This window comes from Serinus canaria, chromosome 4A, assembly GCF_022539315.1.
Source record: "Serinus canaria isolate serCan28SL12 chromosome 4A, serCan2020, whole genome shotgun sequence".
NCBI classification, from domain to species: Eukaryota; Metazoa; Chordata; class Aves; order Passeriformes; family Fringillidae; genus Serinus; species Serinus canaria.
The window spans coordinates 11,401,781-11,418,316 of NC_066318.1; the positions used below are offsets into that span (position 1 = coordinate 11,401,781).

At 42.4% G+C, this 16,536-nt stretch overlaps 1 protein-coding gene and 1 long non-coding RNA gene across 10 annotated transcripts in view; one reads left to right on the plus strand and one right to left on the minus strand.

Moving 5' to 3' along the window:
* The window catches only part of ACSL4 (acyl-CoA synthetase long chain family member 4), a 45,286-nt gene extending 34,553 nt beyond the window's left edge, over window positions 1–10,733 (minus strand). For 4 of the 9 annotated variants that reach the window (XM_018914321.3, XM_018914320.3, XM_050974422.1 and 1 more), the window contains exon 1: window positions 3,792–3,902. The gene's annotated coding sequence lies outside the window, so the exon portion shown is untranslated. Of the gene's footprint in view, window positions 1–3,791; window positions 3,903–10,621 lie in introns of those variants that run through there. The other 5 variants (XM_050974421.1, XM_050974423.1, XM_018914323.3 and 2 more) reach the window with 5 other exon arrangements.
* Window positions 3,870–9,562, plus strand: LOC127059607 (uncharacterized). The gene is made up of 3 exons (XR_007777598.1): window positions 3,870–3,992; window positions 6,172–6,247; window positions 6,668–9,562. It is a non-coding gene; the product is annotated as an uncharacterized LOC127059607 (long non-coding RNA).
* Window positions 10,734–16,536: the final 5,803 nt, after the last annotated feature.

A 16,536-nucleotide genomic window follows, 5' to 3' on the forward strand; every position in this document is an offset into this window, starting at 1 on the left:
GGATCATCATAAATAACTCTCCAGACAATTGTACCATCAGGCCTCATACTCACACACTCTTTGTAACAAAGCTCTGCAGGCTCAAGGCCTCATCCAACCTGGCTTTGGATATTGCCAGGGTTGGGGCATCCACAGCCCTCCCGGGCAACCTGTGCCAGCATCTCACCATCCTCACAGTAAAAAAGAAGTTGATGGCAGCCCCAGATCAGTTCTGACTGAGAAGCTACTCTGGGCTGTGGCAGCACAGGTCAGCAGCAGCACAGTAACCTACAGAGGAGACAGACTCCCTATCTAGGGCAACAACAACAGCACAAGGAATTTCCACCCCCACCACTCATTCCTAACCTCTGTCTCACACACCTGGTCAGGTAAATAATGTTATGAACACCTGGCACACAATGGAAGCTGTATCTTGATTATGAGTGCACTTCATATGCAGTCCTAGGCAGGAACTGATAGCCCTGATAAGAAGTGGGGGCAGGCACAGCAGAGTGCTGTAGTTTATTTACCTTCTGCCCAACCATTTCTGTTGATCCCAATGCAGATCACACTAGGTACTTTGTGCAGAGAAGGAAACTGAAACCACAGCTCCTAGGCAGTGCTGGCCACTGGCCAAATCTTTTTCCAAACAGTGTCTTTTAGGTCATGTCCATATAAAACCAGCAAAACCAACTCACAGCTCCAGCATGTCCAGGACTAAGGCAAGGTCCTCCCCATGCACCACTCAGACCACAGAGCAGTCTGACAAAGGGCCTTGGTGCTGTCAGGCTCCACAGGTGTAGGAGAAACCTGTCACACCACCTGAGTGTGTGTCCTTACCTTCAGAGCAACACAGGTCACTCTGAGAGAGAGGCCACAGAAAGAACACCTAGTGCTGCACTCATTGTTTGCATGTGCCTACCGACAGAGTTCAACATTTAGAAGAAACAGACAGCTTCTAGGAGTGTCAGCAGATTACAGGCAATCCTAACTTCCCTCCCCCACACTCAACCAAAAAACCAATAATAATCCCTATCCACTGTAAACATTGCTCTACCAGCAGAGGAGAAAAACTTTCTTAAGTCCTCTCTTCCATACAGCTAGTCTATTCCAAATGGAAATGTGAAGGGCAGTAATCCCAGTTGCAGGGAGGAGAGGAGGAGACTTTGGAACAAAGATGAACACCAAAGCAGTCACCCTGCAGCTGCCCCAGAAGGCAGTAAAATTAAATAGTATTGACAACTTTTGAGATAAGCCTTCCACAAAAAAGGCTGAAGACGTTGCACCATCTAAATAACAATCCAATCTATGCACAAACAGAAAGAAACCAAAAATTCTGTTTCTCAGGAAATTGCTTTCCTCCTTCCATTCAACTTCCTTCTCTCCTGAGAAAACAATGTCCTGAAGCACAGTAACCACATGCTTATTTGAGCATACTATGAAATTTCCCTTAATGATTAACTCCAACTCTTTTTCAGTTTAAGCAATGCCTTACTCAGAAGGCATTATAAGTGCTCTTATAAAAGAGCACTCATTCATCTGTCATGTTAAGTACCTAACTCTATTTATCATTAACTTCAATATATTTTGCATGTTTACTTGGCTCAGGCTACTGTTTGGTATTTGAGTACTAAATTCATTTACAACAGTGTAATAGGCTGCACCTATTTTACTAGATATATATCATAACATCACCTGGCATATCTGTATGCAAAACCTTGCCTTAGTAGTTTGTTAGGAAGTGGCTTCTCTATTTTTATAAAAGGGCTGAAGCATCACCCTTGCATTGGAAGAAGGTGTCACCTGCTGAACTCTGCTAATTTATTATGCTGAAAGTTTATAGCTGCTGCTGTTGGATTATTCAATAGCACCACCACTAGCAGTGCATTTTCCAGAGGGCATTAAAGGTAACACATGAGCTAACTGTGCATGAAATGCAAACACCTAAATAATTAACACTTCCTGAAACCCCCCACCACAGCAGGGTCTGGGGAAATTATCTGTTTCAAGTTTACACAATTCTGTAATTTAGGACAACAATGAAGGGGGAACTGGTAAATACAAAGAACCAAGAGCTATGTTAAATATGCATTAAATAGTTTCCAATATTACTTTTATGAGGAACTATTTAAGGCTTCTGTAGAATTGTATTAAAATTCAAACTTTGTATCCATGGACAAATAGCAGAAGAAATAAAAATGAAACCTGTCATCCTGTCAGAGACTGCAGAACTTTGTTACCTGTTTTTTAATTGGGTGAAAAGACTGAAGACATTAAAATCTTAATCATATCTTAAGAAAAAAGAAAATCCATGTCTTCAGTCATTGCAGTTAGTCTGAGATGACAAATTCCAAAGATTCAAAAAGCAGTACTTATAGAAAAAACATTTTATGTTTCTAAGGTCTATCTGCAGCTTTATTTGCTCATTTTTGCCCTTGAAATTGGCAAGGCTACAACTGCAAGTTCGTCTATAACAGTAAATGACAACACACATCATATTCTTATTTTCTGCAACAATCTAAGATGCTAAGAGGACCAACAGAGGATACAAGCAAGGACCAGCGTTATCCTTAACCTGACAATTATCTTTTACCATCATCAGGGACTTCAACTGTCCATTTACTTTCTAAAAAACATTCCTCAACACCAAAGCTCTCTGTAACCTCCATCTATACTTACTGAACATCCTCACTGAAACGTTTTGTGCTATCACTCCTTTTTTTCCTAACATAAATGTTTCATATTTTATTTTACCCCAAATATTATATGTTATAACGGTATATGCTACAATTATTTCATTAAGGGACTGGGCAAACAGCAGCTCTGGCTCAGGAGAGGTGCAGCAAGGGCAGAGGAGCACAGGCACTTGCTTTTAAAATAAGTTTTAGAAATCCACAAAGGGGATGTTCTAGAACGCCAAAAAGCAAAACCTATCACAGAGGAGCATGACACCAAAAATATTCAGCTAGTTTCTTGCTTTCCTCTAACAGGTGCTTTTGTGACGTGGAGCAGGGAAGCATGCGCTGAGAGGTGAATCGCCTCTCCTCATCAGCATCAGCCCATCTCCCGAGCCCAGCCTCCTTCCCCGCATCCAGGAGGGGGGCGGGGGTTCCAAGGGCTGGGGGCTCCGGGGGAGGCCAGAGCACCGCCGAAGCACCGGGCAGGGCCCAGGGAGAGGCCGAGGATGAGCTCCCGCCCGGCGCGGAGCCGGGAAAGGGCGGGCGGGGGCTCCGGCTGCCGGCGGGAGCGACCGCGGTCGGCCCCGCTGGCTGCGGGCGTGACGGGGAACGGCGAGATGCGCCAGCGCTGCCCCGGAGCAGCGGAAGACCCGCAGCGGAGCCGCGGCCCGGGGCGGTGCTGGGGTGGGCAGGGGCGCTTCCCGCCCGGCTTCACAGAGGGCTGCCCGCCCGACCCCCGGCACTTCCAGGAGGCCTTTCCGCGCCGCCACCTGTTCCGGACAGCGGCCGAGGCAGCTCCTGCCCGCCCGTACTGGAGCGCCGAGCCCCGGCGCATCCTCTCGGCCCTGCCCCGCCGAGCCACGGCAGCGGGGACGGACCTGACCCCGCGTAACCCCGCTCCTTCCCCGGCCGACCCGGCCGCCTCCGCCCTGACGAGAGCCCCGCGAGCCCCCAGGCTGAAGGCAGCGCCGGCCCCGCAGCCCCTCTTCGTGAGCGGGGCGACCCTCCCGCCCGTCGCCGCTCTCCAGGTGCTGCCAGTGGCAGCAAAGCGGGCAACACCAGCTCTGCCTCGTTCCATCTCACCCCCTTGCATCCCATCCCATTCCACCCCCGCTGCGCAGAGCCCGCACTCACCGTGCCCAACCCCAGCGCTACCGGCGGAGATCACAACGCTACCGGCAGCGGTACCGGCCGCTAAAATGGCTGAGGGCACGGGGGAGGAGCGAGCCCCGCGCCGCCGCCGCCGGGGCCGCCCAATCCTCCCTCCCTCTTTTCGCCACCGTGACGCGCTGGGGAAGGGGCGGAGGCGGCTGCGGACCCGACGCTGGAGACCCGGTCAGTGCTGCCGCCGCGTCCCGAGGTGACCCCGGGATTCGCAGGCTCGGTTAGCGCAGCCCTTCTGCGGGGCTTGTCACAGTTCCGCTGAGCCTCATGAGCAGGCCGCGGGCCAGGCCGACCTACGGGCGCACGGCAAAAGCCACCCCAGGAGCCCCAGCCCCGACCCCCGGGCACAGCTTCCTGGGCAGGCTCCCGCTGGAAGAGGCAAGGCCGCCAGTCCGGATCTTACAGGCTGGAACAGACAGCTCAGATGTTTGTACCCCGGTTTTGGCTCCTGACAATCTGGAGACCACCAGGCCCAGTCGGAGGCCCCTTTCGTCTTTATTCAGAACACAAGGAACGGGTTTCAGCAGCAGTGCTGACGAGAGCGACTGGGATTACTCACAGTGTGGTTCAAAAAGCCAGAGGCTACAAATATCCCCATGATTCATGCAAGAGTTTGCCAGATGGTTTTAGCTGTTTTGGAGTCTGAGGCTTCTTTGGAAGAGAACTGGCATAAAATAACTTGCTTTTGACAACACCACTTCTTAATAGTGTGTAGGGGAAGAGGAAACATTTGGTGCTCCATCTCTGTGGAACAGGAGTCCAGCAGGATCCTCCCCCGCCCCATATGGAGTGGGACAGAGTGTGAAAAAACAAAATTGGCATATATTACATAGCCATTGCTATATTTGGTAACAGGTTTGCTTCCATAAAAGACAGCACCTCGCAGGAGGCTAAAAGGTTCTGGCAACAACTGCACATGCAATGTGGATGTTATATTTAATAATTCCCAGAGAAGCAAAATGCACATCACTTCCTTGGATAGAGGCTGAACTGAATCACTGTGTGGGTTTTGCTGTGCTTGGACTATATGACATTTGGGGTAGTCTGTTATACTCTCACTTTGTTCTAATTTGTTGCAAACCCCATTTGGAAACCCCAGATTTTTCTTGATGTCACATCATCACTAATAAGAGAACCTGGATTGCACAAGATGCCCAAAGGCATATCTGTTTCATGCAGATTACTTTTTTGATCTAACCTCCCTAAATACTTAGAAAAGGTTGAGCAAACCAACTTGCCACAATTTTTTTTTCCAGCTAGAACACTGACACAGCTTCTTTTCTAAAGCTTTGTCATGAACAGTAAATACACAAGAAAATCTACTTGTAATTTATTCCAGCTATTTTGTACTTCTTGCACTATTAGATTTTTAATTAAGTGAGTACAGATTTACCTTGATGTATCCTGCTGGTGGGTAAGGAAGCATGTCTTGTGCCTAAGCCAGCTAAAGCACTGGAATGACCACAGTGGATGAGAGCAATGCCTGAGGTAGAGCAAGATGCTGTTCTCAACAGTGGCTGGCCATCTCCTGGAAAGATGAAGACTTCTGCAGCTTCAAGACCTTTAGCTAGAAGTAGCCTGTATCTGATCTTGATAGACAATGGAAAAGAAATCCAGTTGCTTTCTTAGTCCTCTGAGCTTCCAGCATCTACAGCTTGATGTCGTTGCACAGTCTAACTTCATGCTGGGTGGAAATCCCTTCTGTATGTTCCGTGCCTTCCGTTTGGCATTTCCATATGATGTCTCCTGACTTTTGCATTAACCATTCTCTCTTACCTCTCTCCATGCCACTCCTTGTTTTACAGATTTGTAACACAGATTCCTTGCACTACTACTGTACTCATCTCACATTTTCCAGGTGCAGTTTCATAGTACCTCCAACAAGTCGGAGCTGCCATCTCTCTACTGCAGACTGCATGTCCTTGCTGCCAGGTGCTTCAGGTTGTGCACTTCTGCTGAGTGTAACTCTTCTCTCTCCTCTCCTCTGCTTTTATCCCCTCCCTGCTGGAAATCGCACCAAGCCATGGGACCACTTCATCAACCTCTTCTTGGCCCTGGACAAGCTGGCCCTGTGTGCCACAGCAAGTGGCTCAGTGGGAGCCCCAGTGTCTGCAGAGTTTGTCCACTCGTGTCCCCAGACCAGGCACCACTGACTGACATCCAGGCCTCAGTGGTGTTCTTGGGGAACCTCAAACAAAACTTTGTTTCAAAAGGATGAACATCTAGGTCAAAATAATAATTTCAGCAAAGTTGAAAACAAATTTTTGTTAATTACAATTAAGGAAAAAAATATAACCTGTCAGGTTATCATTAGAATAATGAGTCCTAAAATTATACTTACTACTGACAGGGTGAAGAGTCAAATACACCTTGTTTTGTGGAGGCTTTAGAAAGAGCAGCATGGGAAACCTTTCCTGCAGCTACAGGTATGCAAATACCTGCCTGATTTTCATAGGATTTACTGATATAGAATATGCTCTCTTGTTTGTCATAAGATACATTTTCATTTAAACCAGTTCTTTGAAAGATGCCAAACATTCTGTTTTAAAAACAAAGCAGAAATGGATTTACTTGCTCTTTATAAATAAAGCTGTGGTCACATCCCTGAGGATGTGTGATATTTCCAAAAGGTTTTAAAACAGGAAGATAAGACAAGGAAGCCTATGGTCAGGAAGCTGACATTCATTACAAGATGTGTAAAATGTCTTTACAAACTTTTAGAGGAGTATTTAAACAAAAATTAAAATTATCTTTATGTAACAAAATGTCGCAGTATCCTCAAAATCAAATCTGACTGAAAGGATTTTCCTGGTCTCTCGTGTTGCAACTCCTTTGTATCTTTCCAGTAAGAAATACTCACTGAAGATCTCTGGGGGATGTGATGAGTGTAACAGCACTTCCCAGACAGTGAAGTCACTCTGTACTGACGCTGATTTTCAGCCTTAACACAGAGGTTAAAAGAAGAGAAAGGGATCTTGAGGAGAGGCTGAAGCCAAGGCCTCTGGTTTTCACCCAGGATTCAGTGCAAGCTTGGAAAGAGTAAAGAGCTTCTCACCTCATTCCTGATATCAGCAAAAGGATTGCATAATCTTAGCACTTCTAATCTCAAGTAATAAATCAATATCTGGAGCCTTGTGGGTTGTTTATTTATATTAGGCCAAGTGACTGATGAAATCACCTATTTCCTAAATACAATCCTGTTTGTCTTCACAGACTGTACAGTTAACATGGCCATTTTGGAGCAAGCATTCTCCCAAAAAAGTTGCCTGAGTTCCATCTCAGGCTGGTGACCTTTTAGTGTGCCCCTTTTTGCACACTAGACCTCCACATGAATTCTGCCCATCGAGAGTAATGGACTTTTGTTTACTCCAGACCTTTTTAAACTGACTCTTGTGTTTTAAAAGAAACAAAACCAACATAGCAGTCAGTCATATACATTTGATGACACAAAGGCTTACTGATATCTCCAAGTAGGGGGAACTGAAGGATGGCTGTGAATAAAAAGCAGCATTTTAAGAGAAGGGGCTGCTACCAAACATAGGAATTGTTTTGGTTTTTGATGGTTTGTGTTCAAGATAGTTCGGTTCCTTCCTTAGTCTTATATTGGAAATCAGATTTAAAAATTAACTGCAAATCTTTTTATAATGGTTGTCAAAGAATAACAAATTTCTATATTTTTATAAGAAAAATAAAAACCCTTTATTGCATCACCAACCATAATACTGGGCCTTTGGGGGAAGGAGCAGGAGGAATGTAGAGACAAAGTCTGATAGGTTCTCTGAAGAAAAAACCTGCAATCATTTTTTTCCCCCTCATGTACCCAAATAGGACTTCTCTTTTTGAGTCATTGTGCAGATAATTGAACAGCAGCTTGCAAGCACTGAACAAATACTTGCATTACATAGTTATAGAATTGGTTTAAGCCCTGTTCCATGCGTGAAACAGAAACATGTACCTGCTTGCAGACGTAACATTTGTATTTTGCAAAACCAACAGCTTCAATACCTGCCCAGATGTGTGCAGAGGTTAGAGCTACTTTGCTTTCCAGAAGTAATTCCTGACAGTAACACTCTGCTTAGGCTTCAAGACACCAGAGCAATGGCAGCACACATGTTCTGGTTTACTCTTTTCCCTGATTCTTTCCTCCAAGTGGGCACCTAGTTACTTACAATCTTGGGTGAAATCAGCACTCACAGGCAGTTCTATTGTTTGGGTCACACACTGCACAAAGCCAAAGGAGAATGAAGTTTCAGTGTTCTCTTACTGTCCGTTTTTTCACAAAACTGAAAAGCCCTAGCTGAAGCACAGCCTTAAAATATTAGATCAAAAATAGGATGCAGTGTTGGACCAGGAATTCCTGACTGAAGGATATACATTTTAAGAAAGGAAAGCAGTATTGACAGATTTCTGATATATACCACATTAAATATAAGGAAAGATGTGGAACTCTAAAATTAATGTTGTTGGTGCCAACAGTTACGTGTCTTATCGGCAGAACAATCAGTAGATCACCACAGAAAACAAAACACCTAAAAGTAGACTTCAGAGGAAACTTTGAACAGCCATTGAATTGTTAGCACATAGTGAAATATGCTTGATGCTGCCTAGAGACATTCACAAGAAAGAAAATTAATTGCTATGGAAATGAAATGTTTTATTTAATTTTTTACAGGATCCAGTCTAAAGTGCATAACCCCAGCTAACAGTAGCCACAACAGGCCAGCCATACTACAAAGAGTCCATGAGATTAGGATACATTATGGCTAAAAATAAGGCTAAAAATGGTTTTCTTTCAGCATCTCTGTACTCTTCTCACCAGGATCTCTTGAGTCATATAGTTTCCTTTAAAGGAATCATAACATTTTAAATATGGTGCCCTAATTTAGTATGAAACCATTTGGGGAATTCATTGGAGAACAAACACTAGACTTCAGTGAGGACCTTGACCTCAATAGTTTTTCTGCTTACATATGTGATGGCAGAAGATTTTGACAGGAGCAGCAAGGCCAGCTCCAAATTGATATTTTTTTCCACAATTGTTTTTTTTTATTTAGAACCTAGATAGGAAAAAAGTTACTTGTTCACCTTAACTTTGCTCCAATTTTTCATTTGAGCTCAATTTTTTTAAAGATACAATACTCCATTTTAAAAGGTAGCAGTAGTCCTAAGTATGTATGTTTGTGGGTTGGCTGCTGCTTCAGCTGCATTTCTGAGGAACAGAGAAGAGGGAAGAACAAACAATATCCTCTGTGGTGCTCCTGTGCATGTTGTTCTCACCGGGAGCAGTTGCACATGCACGAATTCCTCTGAATTTGCACAATTGAGAAGTAATGTTGGTAATGAGAGGAGAATGACTCAACTTACTGCTTATCTGTTTGTAGCCATTCCTATAAGCCTTGGGGCAAATACATCAGTAGATTTCATGAAGGGCAGATATCATCTTGTGTGCAAACTGTACTTTGGTGCAGAAAGGTGTAGTTAAACTAATTTTAAAGTAACTGGCTTCCTATATAACAATTTACCTATTACACAAAGATTAAATGGTGTGTTTCTTTGGGCTTTGATATTTCATTTCTTAAAGTGAAAAACCAAATCAACATATATACCTTAACATTGAGATACTGAGCTCTTTTCTATACATAATAATATAAAAATATAAGAGAAAATCCTAAAACTTATTTGGTGATAGACCAGCAATCTACTTAAATGCAAGCCTTATAAAGCCTTCTTGTTATTGTGAACTGTGTTGTGTGATTTTATTAAACAACCTGTAAATGTTCCTCTTGGAACATGTGTTTCTATGGTTGTAAATCCCTATAAAATCAGTACAAACTAATCCTGCTTTCATCAGGTTTCTTTTTGTTTCAGAGACTGCTGTGCCCATAGGGTAAAATTATGGAGTGGTAACACAGAACTCTAGCCCAAGGACAAAAGTATTGCATATGCTTTAAAGCAAGTAGGTAGCCTTCAGGTACTAAAATACTCTGTGCATCCTGTCTCAATTCCAGCAAGCTGCCAGTCTGTCCTGACATGCTCAAGGAGTTTTGTTTCAGCCTGTTCCGGAAATGGTAGGGGAGCACTTACAAGACAGTCTTGCACCTTCCTTTCTTTAATGATTTACAAGACACTGCACCTATAAGAATTTCATTTACCCAGCTTGTCAAAAAGTCAGGATTTTGCTGGAATTCAAATTATATTCTTTAAATTCTGTCTTTGCAGCAAAGCTTTGAGTCAGCTTGTTTTTCTAGCATAACCCCTTTCTTCAGAGGCTGATTGATCACCACACTCTTTCCCATCAGCCCAACACAATGACCTCTATAGCACTGTGGAACATAGAAAAAGGAAAACAAATTCCAGGAGAAATGTCTTTTAAAATGTAATTTATGGACAGTTTTCTGTAGTGGTACAGACCTCTTCAGCAATTTTGGCTCTTACACTGAACAGTTTAAGAAAGGTATATGATTATTTGGTCACCTTTTACAGACCCTTTAGGAGTCACCATAAAACATTCCCCACATACACTTTTACCTCTCTCATCCATTTAGGTCTGTATAAGCTCGTGCTTGCATGGACAAAGATGCCAGAATAACAAGTTTCTACATTCTTAATAGCATTCTTCAGTCAACAAGTAATTTCCTTTGCATAGTAACTTCATTGCCAGAATATTTTGGGTCTAAATTGGTCTGTTTCCATTCATATCATCTGTGGTACACGAAACATTTGTCCATGAAAAAAACAGAAATGTCAAATAAACATGGGAAGTGCAGGTCAAAGTACTAAAAAGGTATTTAAATTCTTACCTTATAAAGTTCTTTCTGTGAGATGGAGGATTTGACTCAGCACTCAGATCTGTAAAGTAAAAGCATTTGTAATGAAGAGTCCAGATGAAAGTCAGTCTATGATACTGTGGTAAAGTTAACAGAATTCTGACTCTTAAATGCTTGCACTTGTAACATTGACTTCCCTTTTGGCAGCAAAATAGAAGAGAATTCTACTTGCACAATCAGTTTGTCAGATCAGTGGCTGCTACCTACTTGTACACGTTGTTCCTCAGGTTTTCAATTAACGTCACCTATGCAAGAAATAGTCATGGAATATATTTCATTTACACAATACTTCCAATGACTATGCTTTTGTTTCTGTCAGTATTCTATTACAAGTCAATTCTTGGAGTCAGTTATTGAATTTATTCACATGACCATATATGCAAATTGTTTGCAAAAAATAATTGTTATTGTTGTAGTAACTACAGAAGAAGCAAATGCTTGTGAATGAAGCCTAGTTCTGAAATCCACAGGCTCTGGGGCTGGGGAGGGGAATGACTGCACTGTGAGGTGTTCTCTGCCCCTGCTACTCTAGTACTCAGGGTCCAACTCTGCCCAAAAGCAGACACCATCTCCCCCCCAGCACCCCACCTCCTGTTATCTGCCATGATACCTGGTTCCACAGGCCAGCCCAGGTATCAGTATTACACAGCTGACAAGTACCCTGATAACAGTTTCTTCTTGTTCAGATGAATAGTATCACTTACAGACCTATTTTCTTACCAGACAGTGATACTTAAGAAAGATGATGCTAGGGAGTTTCAGCTTTACCTTTGCTACCTAGATAATTCAACTCCTTCATTGGTATACAATGGAAGCATCCTCACATAAAAGACTTGTAACAGCTTGAGAACATGAGAAGGCAGTGCAAAAATAGGCAGGGTAACAAAAGGTACATTATATCCACTGGACAAGCAGCCTGAGCAACTCCATCTCTTACCAAGTTTTAGACTATTATTTTTCATTACTTCATCTACCTGTATTATCAGGCCTAACAAGAGATGCCTTTCTTATCTCCTCATTATCAAGGATACAAACAGCAGTAGGGCTGGTTTTCCTTTAAATATTATTGATCAGCACTGACAATAAAACCCTTCAGGAGAAAAGTCAGGAGCAGCCCAAGTGTCAGCACAGGACACCAGAGCATAGCAGTGGCAGCACCTTCTCTCCCCTCACATAAAAGTGAGGGTCAGTTCTGCCTGCAGAGGCTGCTCAGCAAACAGAACATGTGCAAAGTGTGTAGCACAGGACCAGTCCTAGTTCTCAGAATTTAAAGGGTTGCTGAAAGCAAAGCAGCTGTATGTGTCTTTCTAAGACATGTTTTCACACTGGACTTGTGTATGTTACAGTAAGATCTGAACTCTCCAAATACCAGCTACATGTTGGGCTGGTATAATAAGTTCATTTTGTCTTATAAGCAAGCTTCTCATATTAGAAAGGAATTCTATAATTTGGAGACAAACCACATAAGTTCACTCTTTCCTCTCTTTACCTCTGCTGTCTATCAAATTTTGTTTTATACAGACAGAAATTGCACCCTAATTTCTAAGAATTTCCTTTAACTTTTGCTACTCATTTAATGCTAAAACTATCAATTTCTGATTATTGTTTCCAGTTTTCACTTTTTTTTTTTTACATAGGAAACCCAGCAAAGGCTACCTCAATGCAAATTCTATTACCTTACAACCCACGTACAAAATTTAGGACCTTTCTTGATAGTTGATCTTCAATAGATAGTTGATCTTCAAATAGACATAATTAACCTGGGAAAGTTATCACACAAAACAAAGGAACAAGAACAGGTATTTCCACAAAAAAGACTCCATGAGAACTGCAACAGGCATTTAATGAGCTTCCACTGACTTTGGCAGCACAGGGCTCTGGGCTTACTTGGAGGGAATCAACTTAGATGACTGAAGTCTTGTGAAATTAATCTCCATTATGACCCCACTGACTTCTCTGGTGCTACACTGGGCACAAGCTTGGCTCACATGCTATAAAAAGTGTTGGCATAAGCACAAGGGAGTTCAGTAAATTGTTAGAGGATTTTTGAAGAACAGGAGGCTTAAACAGTTTTAAACCAACAACACAAGATTTTACTTTAGACTTATTATTTTTCTATGGTATAATTTAATGGCAATTCCTCCTAATACTGGATTTAAAAGTTTAAAATAAGCCATAATAAGCCATATTCAATATCTCAGGAGGTCTACAGTAATAATACCAGTTAAGCCTAATAACCACCTAAATCTGTAGGTCTAGGACATTCCCCTGGGTGTTAGGTGAACACATTTTCAGCCAAACACTGAAATGTCCCACTCAGGCAAATAAACAAATAGTTTAAGTAAATCAAGTTTAAAATGCCTGCCACCCAGGCTACACTTATATCATTATTTTGCAAATCCAAAATAAATACTGTCAGTTTTTATCTCATGATGAACATATTCCCAGGATTCCTTCTTTTTTCCTCCATAGGCCAGGTGAGGAAATGGAACAAGGATGTGTAACATTCAATGACAACATCATGGTTTTAAGGCCTGTCTGAAGATAGAATTGGTGCAAATCCATCTGAAGCTGATAAGAGTGCTTTCTAAGAATTATTATTCACCATATTTCAAAGCAAACTGCCCCCTTTGCAGAGAAGATATAAACCCCCTATTCCTCCTTTCCCTAACACACCTTTTAAGACTCAGAGAAGAGAGGAGGGTAAGAATTACATTTCAGGAATTAATTTCCAGAATGTGCAAGAGAATTTTACACCATTGGTTCTACAAGCTGTAGATTACTACACTCTACTCCTTACAATTTAACCAAAATGTTTCAGATTATTCAGACCATTCAATATCCAAAAATACACTGTGGGAACCTCTTGCTTCTGCTAACAGGCAGATTTATTGGGGTGGCTGTGGAGCATTACTCAGGCAGGATTATGAAGAGTTTGACTTACTGCTGATTTTGACATTCTATTGACTCAACTTGAATCTACACTACAGGTACCATCCCAAAGTGCCAGTGAGTTGTGCTGCTCCCATAGTCTACTCATTTTATTTTCAAATTATCTCCTCTTGAACTGTTCTACCTTTGTAATATGGCAGTGATCAATGACTTCTTTGCTAAAAATCCCCTGCTTTCCAGACAGGAAAGCACAGTTTAATAGCAGTAACAACTCCAGCTCTGGAAGACTCTCCCTCCGAGGTGCAAACCAGTCAAAGCCAAGGAGGACCGGGGCTGCCACCTGCTGTGCAAGTTTTGTTCTCTGTTATGACAGGGAGTAATTTTGTAACAAATGTTAATTGCAAATCGCAGAGGTCTAGCCTGCTTTCCTTCATAAGAAATCATCTAGAGGAGAGGAATTTGACACGCGTGGAAATGGGGAGAATCACATCTTGAAGCACAGGTGTGTTCACTGGTGCACACTCACAGGGTGTCCAGGCAAGATCACAGTGGTGGGAGCCTCACCTGAGAGGGTCACACACACCTGCTCTGTGACATTAGTTCATGTGGGTACTCTCTACATGTGTTCAACCCAATGTACTTCAACCTCTACAAAAGAAATATCTCAAAATACCAACTCCTGGGGGCATTTGAACTATTTCATACAGCACATGAATGAATGCATAAGGACTGTCTGCAACCCTACAGATAATACAAAGTTTCTGCTAAATGTTCACCAAATTGCACTTGTCTGCTTGACTGATGATTTCTTTCCTGTTGGTTTGGGTTTGTTTGTTTTGTTTCAAGAAAAGCAGATTTTATATACATACCAAGTATTTTTAAAATATCCTTGTTTCACTTACATAGTTTACACATCATAGAATTTCACTGCACTACAGAAATAGGAGAAAGCATGCACTAGTATTGTGGTGAATATTTTAAAGAATCCTTTAATGAGAAAACTGTACTTTATTCTGTTTGTGTGGCTGAACTTCTAGAATTTTCTTTGCTAATCTAGCAGCCATTTGTGCTCTTCGGACTTAATAGAACAGCAGCAAACAGATCTGAAAAACAGGAATAACCTGAAATGTTTCAAGCTGGAATATAATTTTGTTCTTCTTTCCCCCTTCTTTGGCTAATTTTTTCAATGACATGCTCCTGGAGCTCCTTTGAGCTTATGTGCCCATGCTACAGTTTCAGCTTATCTCTTTTTCTCTGTTTCTAGTAAAGGTTTTACATAAATAAAATGGGCACGTTTGTTCAGCATTAGTTAGAGTTTTAAACAGAAAAATCTGTTCCTGAGTCCATATGATCTGCTGGGTAACAACCTGTTCTGAGTACCACAGCACTGACCTCCCATCCAGGCAGGAAGGAATTGTGTCAGAGTTGGGACTGTGGAAGAAATCTTCCAAGTAATCAGCCACAGGAGAAAACTCAGCCCCCAGCTCTGAAGCATGTGAATACCATCAGCCAAGCTGTGAAAATGCTCACATGTACACAAGCCATGAATCCTGATAAATATAGAGAGCTCTGTGGTAAATATTTTTAAGATTTATGAAAAAGCCTAAGAGGGGCTGAGCCATCTGGAAATCAAAGACCTGAAAAACCTCTTTTGCATCCCCTGTTCTATTAGTGGAAACTGTTAGCAACCATCCACTGATGTGGGATGGATAAAGGAACCAATGGGTACATGATTCATCTGGATACCAAGATAAGAACATAAGCTGAGATATTTAATCTGCACAACATATATATTTTCTTGTTTCCTTCAAACACAGTACACTACATTGGCCTCAGCAAATAACACCAAAAAACCCCTCTTATAATAAACATCACCTCCTTTACAACAATTGCAATCCTTACATATTTCAAGAAAACTTAGTTCAAGTTATTTATCACTAAATTTCAGTCCAGTGATTGCTGCAGTTTAGAGCTAGTTCCTTTCTACCCCATCTCATCTGAGAACTACAAAACCTATTTCACTCTTTCAGGTCTAACATGAGAACACAATTTCTGCCTTCCTTCCTGCAAACACTGACTCCTTTTCCCAACCCTGTTCTATCAGAATGCTTGTTGTGCCCAGGCCACAGCCAAGCTCCCAGTGACTACATGGCATCATTCCTTTTGCAGAAACAGGCACATACTCTTGGAATGTAAAGTAAAACTCCCTTATAGAAGAGTATTGTGTCTCATGAAGATGTGTAATATATTGTTGGAATAGAACTAGTTCAATTCATAGAAACACAGAATCATAGAGTAGTCAGGGTTGGACTCTCCTTCCTTCTGCTAGACCAGGCTGCTGCATACTCACAGGGAAGAATTTCTACTTAGGACCTAATCTAAACGAGCTCTTTTTCACTTTAAAGGCATTCTTCCTTGTCCTTTCACTCCATGCCCTTGTCAAAACTCCCTCTCCAGCTCTCTTGGAGCCCCTTTAAGCAATGGAAGGCGCTCTAAGGCCTCCCTGGAGCCTTCTCTTTTCCAGACTGAGCAGTCTCAACTCTCTCAGACTGATTAATAGTAAATTGTTACTATTTCATTTCCTATGTGCAACATTCTCAAGGGATAAACCTACAAAACTCGTACTGCTACTGAAAGCAGAGTGTGTGTGGGTTTTTGTATTAGTTACAGAGCATTGGGATGAGAATTTCAGGGGGTGACCAACCACCAGAGGGCTCGCCGCTCCTTCCAGGCTGTTCAATGAAAGGTTAAACGGGACTTGTGTCCCGCATGAGGCTCCTGCTCTTTGTGGGATGCATTAGCTTGCCCAGAAAACATGCCAGTATACTACTTTTCCTCAATAACTTAGTAAGACACACTGAAGACATGCCTCACCATGGTCCTTACCACGGGCTGCAGGGGAATCTCTGCTCCAGCGCCTCCTTCTTCACCTTGGTGACCTTGGTGTCTGCAGTTGTTTCCTTCACTTGTTCTTTCTCCTTTCTTCCACTGAGCTG